The 10,000-nt window shown below is 48.2% G+C and overlaps 1 pseudogene; it reads left to right on the top strand.

Annotated features, from left to right (window-relative positions):
• The window catches only part of LOC120907453, an 8,945-nt pseudogene extending 2,678 nt beyond the window's left edge, over positions 1-6,267 (top strand).
• The last annotated feature ends 3,733 nt before the right edge of the window (positions 6,268-10,000 follow it).

Here is a 10,000-nt window from a genome sequence, read left to right as displayed (position 1 = left end):
GTCATTAAGTTGACGAGGCCCCGAGCTAACGGTGGCGGTGAAGACGGCGTTGAGCATGACAACGTCGCAGGGAGGGTGTGGTGTTAAGTCGCCACACCCTACATTCTGTCAAGCGGGATACTGAACTCGAGAGGATAATACCTCTGCGCGGATTAGACTAGGGTACGGTTTATGGAATAATTAGGATGTACACGGGCTGGCGGATGAACCCGCCGAACTCTCTTAGCAAAGCAGGGTGAAACCTGCTTGAAACGGGGAGGGCTAAGGGGATTCTGTCACCGCTCTATTAAAACTTAGCAAGTCTTAGGTAGCGCTCCAAGACTGTCGCCATACGATACGCTCTATGGCAAATGCAGGTGTGGGTGGGTTCAGCCCCACTTTGCTCCGGTTCGGCACTGAGCCCGTCGTCTCATAAGGGCGCGGGCCAACCTCGCGTGGAGCTCCCTGTTTCATAGCCACCCACGGAACCAAATAGGAGACTGCATAAACAGACGCGGATAGCGGGCCTGAGTTTGAGCCCAATAGAATGAGTAACACGAAAACTAAGAAGGTCAAAAAGACCAAGGGGTTGACAAGAAAGATCCGACCAAGCGTTCATGGATCTTCAAGATCGAATGGAGGCGATGCGTTTTGGGATAAGCAAACTCGATGATGAGTCTTCCCATTTTACGCTAGTAACGGTAATGATGGACTTCCTCGATGAGGTAATGTCCGAATTTCGAAGGTACAGAGCCGTTAATCGCATGCAGCAGGTCCTCGACCGTCAAACGCAAACGTCGTTTGACGGTAACGATGGATTCGGGCCGCAAACGCGAAAAGGCAGAAGACCAGTGGCTGATGACCAACAGCCTGGTCCAAGTGGGTTGCAAAGGTTGCAACAACAACAACAACAACCATCGAGGTTGACCCCTGTTAGGGGATTAGCGGTGGAAAATATTCCAAGTCCGAGAAACGGACCGAATATTAATGAGGGTAGAATTAATAAGAGGAAGAAGAAGAAGAGCAAGAAGAAGCAGAATAAGCCCAGGAAGCGGCCTGAGGTTCTGCTGATATCGGACTGCACTTCCGAGGAGCTGGCGAAATTGCTCAAGGAAATGAAGCAGTCCGATGCTCTTAAATCGGTTGGAGAGACAATCTCTAAGGTCCGACGGGCCCAGAATGGAGGCATGTTGCTAGAACTTAAGCAGGGTAGTTCTGCTAGTGCAATTGCCCCAAAGGTTAAGGAAGCGGTGAAGGGCAAGGCGTCAGTGAGAACGCTAGCTCCTTCTAAAATGATTGAGATCATGCATCTCGATGAAATCACCACCCCAGAGGAGGTTGCGGAGTCTGTCAAAGCACAGCTCAACATCGAGATAGAAATAGATCGTATCAAAATGAAGAAAGGCCGCGCGGCCGGTACGCAGTGGGCACGGATCAACGTATCGCTGCCAGACTTTCAAAGCTTCCTGAATTTGGGAAAGCTGAAAGTTGGTTGGTCGATATGCCATATCCGCGAGGTTATGGAAGAGCAGAAATGCTATAAGTGTTGGAAGGTAGGCCATACGAGCTACCATTGTAGGGAACCAGACAGAAGTAATCTGTGCTGGAATGCGGTTTGAGTGGACACAAGAAGCAAGCTTGTACCAACTCTGTCAAGTGTTTGGATTGCGGTACGAGGTCACAGAACCTTCACGCAACGGGCAGTTATATGTGTCCCCGAAGGCGAACGATTAGATCATAATGGTTAGGTTGCTACAACATAACCAGAATCATAGTTATGCTGCATTTCAGTTAATGTGGCAAACGATTAGGGAAGAATCTGCGGATATAGTGTTGATTGCAGATCCGTATCTGGCAACAACCAACGTCAAAGTGTTACGCAATGACGATAACACAGCAGCGGTAGTGGTTAACGCGGACTTACCAGTTAAGGTAGTCAGTAAGGCTTTGAAGGGTTTAATGATAGTTGACATAGGTGATATGCGAGTGGTTAGCGTTTACGCGCCACCTAGATTTAGTATGGAAGAGTTCCAGAACATGTTGGATAACACGGTAATGGCCGTAACCGGTATCCACAAATTCGTTATCGGGGGACTTCAACGCTTGGTCAGTAAGTTGGAACAACCAACTTGGCGAGCGTGGAGAAACCCAGAAACGAAGAGGTGAGTTGGTTTTATCAACCTTTGCGCAGATTGACGCAATTTTATTGAACGACGGCAGCACCCCAACTTATGTTGGACCAGGGCGCACGTCAGTAGTTGATCTTACTTTTGCGAGCCGAACCGTAGCAAGATCATTTAAGTGGGAGGTGTTATCTAGCTATATGAACTCTGATCATCGTGCAATACGAATAGATCTTGAGACGCAAAGCGTGCGTAATCTGTCCCGACCCATAACGGGATGGAGCATCAAGTATTTTAGCAAAGATATATTTGAAGTTATGATGCAAGCCGCTTTTGAGACCGAGGTCACAACAAGCGAAGACTTAATGCGTATACTTGTCACGGCGTGCAATGCGACGATGACTAAACGTAAGAGTGTACACCTCAACAAGAGTGCATTTTGGTGGACGTTAGAGATTGAGGCACTTCGCAAAGAGTGCAAACACCGCGATCGATTAGCGCAAAGAGCTTTTAATACTGATCTCTATTCTACTTTTAGGGACGAGTTCAAGGTGGCACGGAATGCCCTCAAGCGATTGATCAAGCATACCCGACAGAGGAAGTGGAAAGAGTTCCTGGGAACAGCGAACAACGCATCATTTGGTATAGTATATCATACGTTCAAGAAAGTGGCCGAGGGTTCGATTGGACCCCGAACCATGACATTGGACGAGTTTAGGGAAGTGGTGAGCGAGCTTTTTCCTACTCACCCAAACACGGTGTGGCCTGATTATCGTATCGATCAGCCACGAGAGTTTGAAAGGGTAACTAATGATGAGATTCTTGCGGTTGCCAGGAGACTACCTAACAAGAAGGCGCCGGGACCAGATGGTATCCCGAATGAGGCGCTGAAAGTTGGTATGTTGACTGCAACCGATGCATTTTGCAGGGTTTACCAAGGCTGTTTAGAGAACGCGAAGTTCCCCGATGAGTGGAAAAGGCAGAGGTTGGTGTTAATACCGAAGCCGAACAAACCACCAGGGGAACTGGTTCAGTTCGCCCCATTTGTCTACTAGACGGGGCAGGTAAAGGTTTAGAACGCATCATAGTGCAACGGCTAAATGCACACATCGAGGAGGTCAACGGACTGTCTGACGACCAATTTGGTTTCAGAAGTCGTCGATCTACAGTTGATGCGATTCAACGGGTAGTGGACATTGTTTCGGTAGCTAGAAGTAGAAACAGATACAGTGGACGGTATTGTGCGGTTGTTACATTAGATGTTACTAATGCTTTTAACAGTGCTTCATGGTTGGCGATTGCAAATGCTTTACAGAGAATTAACACTCCTAAATATCTTTATGATATCATTGGTGATTATTTTAGGAATCGTGTGCTGATGTATGATACCACAGATGGACCGGCAGAGATTGCAGTCACATCGGGTGTACCTCAAGGCTCGGTACTTGGCCCAACGTTATGGAACCTCATGTACGACGGAGTCCTACGAGTTGCAATGGTGGAAGGTGCACGGATTATCGGCTATGCAGACGATATAGTACTGTTGGTGGAAGGTAATTGTGTTGATGATATTGAAATTCTCGTTTCCAGTCAGATTCGCATCATCGACCGATGGATGACCGACAACGGATTAAAGATAGCCCCGACCAAGACCGAGTTTATTATGGTCAGTTCCCATCAGAGGATACAGCATGGGGCTATCAGGGTAGGTGATCACGTAGTACATTCGTCGCGCAGCTTAAAGTACTTGGGGATGGTCCTAGATGACCGCCTCGATTACACTTCACACATCAGGTATGCGGTGGAGAGAGCGACGAAGCTATGGACCACCTTGGTAAGGATGATGCCTAATAAGGCAGGTCCGAGTAGTAATGCTAGGCGAGCAATTGCTCTTACTGTTGTGGCGAAGGTCCGGTATGCCTCGCCCATTTGGTGTCATACCCTTAGATTTGCTAACCGTAGACAATGGCTACGACGGTTTTACCGGCCAGTAGTCCAGCGAGTTATCTCTTCTTTCAGGACAACTTCTCATGATGCAGTCTGCGTGCTTGCGGGAATGATCCCGCTTCATCTCCTCCTGGACGAGGACTCCAGGACTTTTCATCGGAGACGAGCAGAGAACATCGCCGGATCGGTTGCACGTAACATGGAACGTGTCACAACTATGGAACGATGGCAACGAGAATGGGATGAGAGTGTTCACGGTCGGTGGACATACCGTCTCACACCCGACGTCAACAGATGGATAAGTAGAAGATTTGGTGGTGTAGATTTCTTTCTTTCTCAGTTTCTTTCCAGCCATGGCTTCTACGCCTACCAGCTTCATCGGATGCAGTTAACGGGTTCGCCGCTATGTGATGCGTGCGAGGAACCTGAGGACGCCGAACACACGATATTCCATTGTGTACGTCATCGTGAATTGATCATCAGACTTCAGCATCAAGTCGACGAGGAGTTAACGCCGGAGAACATCATCGGAGTTATGTCTGCTAACAGATATAACTGGAGCATGGTTCATCAAGCAGTACGGACGATTATGATTCGACAACAACATCGAAGACACGTCATCGAACGAGGCGAACGACGTGCTTTGCTCGCCAACATCCAGTTGGCCTTGCAGAGCAGCGACAGTGACGACGAGTAACGACAAGGATTCATCGTAGTTCATCGTAGCTTCATCGCTGAGGGGCTAGACAGTGGCTAATCACCACTGTTGGAAGCCATTCGTTGCCTGGGATGATGGATATCCACCGCCCGAGTGACGTCGATACCCTAACGGGTGATCCACTCGGGGCCGGTTGAAGGCACGGAGGGTTTTAGTGAGTAAGAATCTCACACTACCGGGGTTGATCACCCAGGTGTCTTATGCAAGATTTCCCCTTCGACAACGAAAAAAAAAAAAAAAAAAAAAAAAAGGTAGCCAAATGCCTCGTCATCTAATTAGTGACGCGCATGAATGGATTAACGAGATTCCCTCTGTCCCTATCTACTATCTAGCGAAACCACAGCCAAGGGAACGGGCTTGGATGCACTAGCGGGGAAAGAAGACCCTGTTGAGCTTGACTCTAGTCTGGCATTGTAAGGCGATATAGGAGGTGCAGCATAGGTGGGAGGGCTTCCTCGTGGAGCTCGCCTCTGAGATACCACCACTCTTACTGTTGCCTTACTTACATGATTGGGTGGAACAAGCGCGGGCCCCAGGTCCGGATCGTGCGCGCACCTCCTCCGGGGGCTGTGGCGGCGGTTCGCCTGCGCGCGCCCAATGCGCCGTGTTTCTCGCTCAGCGTCCAGTGTGTCGCTGGGTGGTGCCGCCGGGGAGACTGCATCGTAGCATCGTCGTGTGTAGCGTGTTACCCGCTTGTCCGACCGTGAGCCGTGGCCCGCAAGGGTACAAGCTTGCGTACGTCGGTGCATTCGTGGTGCACTGCTTCTGCGCGGTCGATCGTTTATGATGTCACGTTTGCCCCGGTTCCGCGCGCCGCCCGGCTCGAAGACTCCTGGACAGGTCCTTTCGGTCCACGTCATGGACAGTGCCAGGTGCGGAGTTTGACTGGGGCGGTACATCTCCAAAACGATAACGGAGGTGTCCAAAGGTCAGCTCAGTGTGGACAGAAACCACACGCTGAGCATAAGGACAAAAGCTGGCTTGATCCCAACGTTCAGTACACTTCGGGACAGCGAAAGCTTGGCCTTACGATCCTTTGGTTATAACGAGTTATAGACGATAACTGTCAGATAACGTGGCTAATTCGGCGTGGCATCCGATGTCGGGAACGTGAGCTCACACCACTGGATTATCTTAACGTGAGTACCGGTACGGAACTCTGTAGGACCACATCCTGAACGCCTGGTATAGCTGCGCTTCTCAAACCCATTAGGTGTTCGGAAGCTAGCGGGCCTAACAACCCTCTGAGATCCGTTGGAGTCTGCGTCTGCAGCCCGGCGTCTCATCCCGCTATACCTAGGCCGCAATGAGTGGAGTTCGCTGCACGTGTTAGTACCGTAACTGGGAACGCCGTTGGCTTGAGCTCTGCCCAACGTGGATATACCTAGTTTCGACACCTATCAACCGCCCGCAAACGACGGGACTTCAGGCTGGGAGCTGCGAGTTGTAGAGATGCGTTCGCATCGATCCTCTCAGGCGACCCATGCTTGGTGGTTTGTCCGTGTGCCCCTTCCTCGATGTGCGCAAGCTCGTCTTGGTCTGGGGACCACGTCGACACAGGGGATACTCTTGTGAGAGCATGAGTGTACTAAGTTGAGTGTAGCAAGGGAACGCGTGCCCCTTCCTCGTTGGCGTAACTAACCATCTTGGTCTGGGGACCGTGGTACCGTGCTCTGGTGAAGCTTGGTGCGTGCTCCTTCCTTGTCAGACGAGTGACTTGACCTGGTCTGGAGACCGTTCCTTTATACTAGTGGACAAGAGTTGGCTTCTTCCGTGTCAGACGAGTGACTTGACATAGGATGGAGAAGGACACTTAACACTAATGAGCTTGTCGGCGTGCCTCGTTCTCGACTTGATTGTCTTGATGTGAGGACCGTGCGGACCACACCAGTAAGCTTACACATGCTCGTTACAAGTTGTATAAGTTGACCCGTTTGGCCCGGTTGCCTTGCACATGATGGTGTTGACCATGTTCGGTTAACAGGTCGTGTGTCGAGGTGGTCGGCCTTGGTAGTAGGATGTCTTGTGCATGTGACGTGTTGACCTGGTTTGGTCGGTGTGTCGTCGTGTACGAGATGACCTACTTACCCGTTAGTTTTCCAAGTTGTATTATGTGTTGACTTAGTTGACGTGTCATGTGCTTGGATGATTAGCGTACGGGTCATGTATGGTGCGCTTGCTTCAGTTGAAGGGATGTACTAGTACAGTTGTATTAATCGTTTATTTCACGATCTGGTCTTTTGGCTGGATCGTGAAAAACGCTAAGTCCCAAATCCTGAACTCGAGAAGAAAGCGCCAATGACAACGTTTTTGACTGGAGCTCCCTAGCATTCGGCTTTTTCTACTTTGAAGGGATGCACTGTTGTATGAATTGTTTATTCACGAACTGGTCGTTTGATTGATCGTGAAAAAAACGCTCAGTCCCAAATCCTGAACTCGACAGGAAAGCGCTGATTGCAAACATTTTGACTGGAAGTCCCTTGAAAATGGCGTTTTCGTTATTGGCATTATGTTGCACGTTTATTGTGGCTAGAACATTAATTATTCACAAAATGGCACCAAAGCTTGGCAAAAGTCGCGAAACACTCCTATCTCGACGCACCAGCAATCGCAACTTGATGCAAAATAAATTGCACGAGCTAATGATACTTGTACCATGCACAGTACACCGTACCAAAATATACCCCTGAAAGTGTGCAATTTGGTGCTACCCTAGGGAATATGTATGGAGAAGCCTAGCTACGTGTGTCGCACGTTCCAAGTTGCATGGACGTCGAACAGAGGCATGCAAAAGCACCTATCTAGGGAATTACTCTACGTTCTAGTAGCAAGTGCGATTTTCCGGTCCAGCACGGCAGTACGCCTGCACGCATACACTCCATGTACCAAAAATGTACCAACCTAGGCGTTGCTCAGTAGCTTTTGGCGGCACATAGAAAAAGTATTCGAGTTCAGATTTTTGGGACTTAGCGTATTTTTAAAACTAATAACGAAAATTAAATTTTAAATCGGTAAACGGCTAGGAGTTGCTCAGTAGCTTTTTGCGCAACGTGGCAAAAGTATTCGAGTTCAGATTTCTAGGACGTAGCGTATTTTTCAATCATAATAAACCGAATCAAACATAACAATGATGAAACTTACACCATGTCCCAAGGTTGTGCACAAAACGTAACGATAAAGTGCTGGCGAAGTTAGAGGTGCACCAAAATTGTGTACCGATCAGGGAAAGTACTCTACGTTCCTATGATTTGGGTGAAAAGTGTTATTTAACTGCTGGTTAGAATAGACAGTTGCTTATCATACACATCGCAAACGAACACCCCTTAGTGAGCATTAGCAAAAGTCAATTGCACAAAGCAAATGCAATACAAACTGATCAAGTACATTAAAGAACGCTACGTAGCAGGACTTCTTTCCAAGAATGGTGTCCGCAACGGAGGGCAAGCGTCCTTCCCAGGTTTTCCTAGTAAACCTTGTATGGTAAACATACCCAAGCGTGTCTGTAAGCACGCAACGAAAGTCACGAACGGGCACATACCTAGGGAATGTACTCTACGTACTTGGACTTTTGTCCAAGAATGGTGTCCGCGACGGTCGGGCACTGCGACGCAATAACCAAATCCTAGGATTGTAACTTTAGTGTGCACAAACATAAACATTAACGCGTTCGCTCGGGCTGCGCCGTCCGTGTTGAACACAAATGTGGGTGATTATATGCGTGGAGGGACAAAACATACGAGGAGGAGACAGTTTTCTGCACGATGTGCACAGAGCTCATTTCGTCGTCCCGGGCGAATGGAAAACACAAACATCGCGAGTATCGTTCTAGGTTTCTGTCTATAAAAGGGCAGGCCAAAAGGTGACCGGTTGAGATAAGCATTTTAAGCATACAAACACTTTATTGGAACTTTTGATACAAAAACAAGGTACGTACATGTAGGTTGTACCAACATGGACATCTATGAACGCGTACGCTCGGGCTGCGCCCTCCGTCTTGTACTTTCCCTGATCGGTACACAGTTTTGGTGCACTGCTATTCCGACCGGCAACTTGTACCAACATATACATCCATGAACGCGTACGTAGTGTACTTTCCCTGATCGGTACACACTGTTGGTGCACGGCATAAGAAAAGAGCTAAAATGGTCAAACTCAATCCATTTCAACAATAGATAGTCGATAGTAGCTGTGCCGATGAAGTAGGGCACGATGCAAGTTAATGTTGTTTAATGAATAACATGTCCGCCATACATTTCAGTACAAAATTGCTCGGTCAGACCTACAAAGTGCTATATCTCGAATACGAGGCGTCGGACTGGGGGTTGTAGAACAATTTTAAGTTCGTCTAATGATTCTACATCCGATTCTGGATAGCGGTTTTTGACCACTTTTCAATATTTTGTGACACCCCGAACCTAGGGGCAGCTCCTAGCTTTTTCAAAAATGTGCACCGATCGGGCCGGAGAGCTCGTGTGGCTCAAAACATGTTTTTCGCTAAAACACCTCAAAACGTGTCGAGAACGCACCCTAGCTCTTGTTTTTCAAAAGTTATGGCCATTTAAAGTGAGGTGGTTTTTGCTTCAAAATAGCTATTTTACCCGTCCCTATGGCCATGCTTTAAATTTTCACGAAAATGCCAGGTCAGACCTAGGGCGGGCCATATCTTGAATACTAAACGTCGCAGACATTGGTCGTAGAACAATTTTAAGTTCGTCTAATGATTCTACATCCGATTCTGGATAGCGGTTTTTGACCACTTTTCAATATTTTGTGACACCCCGAACCTAGGGGCAGCTCCTAGCTTTTTCAAAAATGTGCACCGAACGGGCCGGAGAGCTCGTGTGGCTCAAAACATGTTTTTCGCTAAAACACCTCAAAACGTGTCGAGAACGCACCCTAGCTCTTGTTTTTCAAAAGTTATGGCCATTTAAAGTGAGGTGGTTTTTGCTTCAAAATAGCTATTTTACCCGTCCCTATGGCCATGCTTTAAATTTTCACGAAAATGCCAGGTCAGACCTAGGGCGGGCCATATCTTGAATACTAAACGTCGCAGACATTGGTCGTAGAACAATTTTAAGTTCGTCTAATGATTCTACATCCGATTCTGGATAGCGGTTTTTGACCACTTTTCAATATTTTGTGACACCCCGAACCTAGGGGCAGCTCCTAGCTTTTTCAAAAATGTGCACCGAGCGGGCCGGAGAGCTCGTGTGGCTCAAAACATGTTTTTCGC

The sequence above is a fragment of the Anopheles arabiensis genome (genome assembly GCF_016920715.1).
Source record: "Anopheles arabiensis isolate DONGOLA chromosome X unlocalized genomic scaffold, AaraD3 X_pericentromeric_contig0005, whole genome shotgun sequence".
NCBI lineage: Eukaryota > Metazoa > Arthropoda > Insecta > Diptera > Culicidae > Anopheles > Anopheles arabiensis.
Note: the sequence above shows the minus strand (reverse complement) of the source record. Positions and strands in the feature narration are given on the sequence as shown.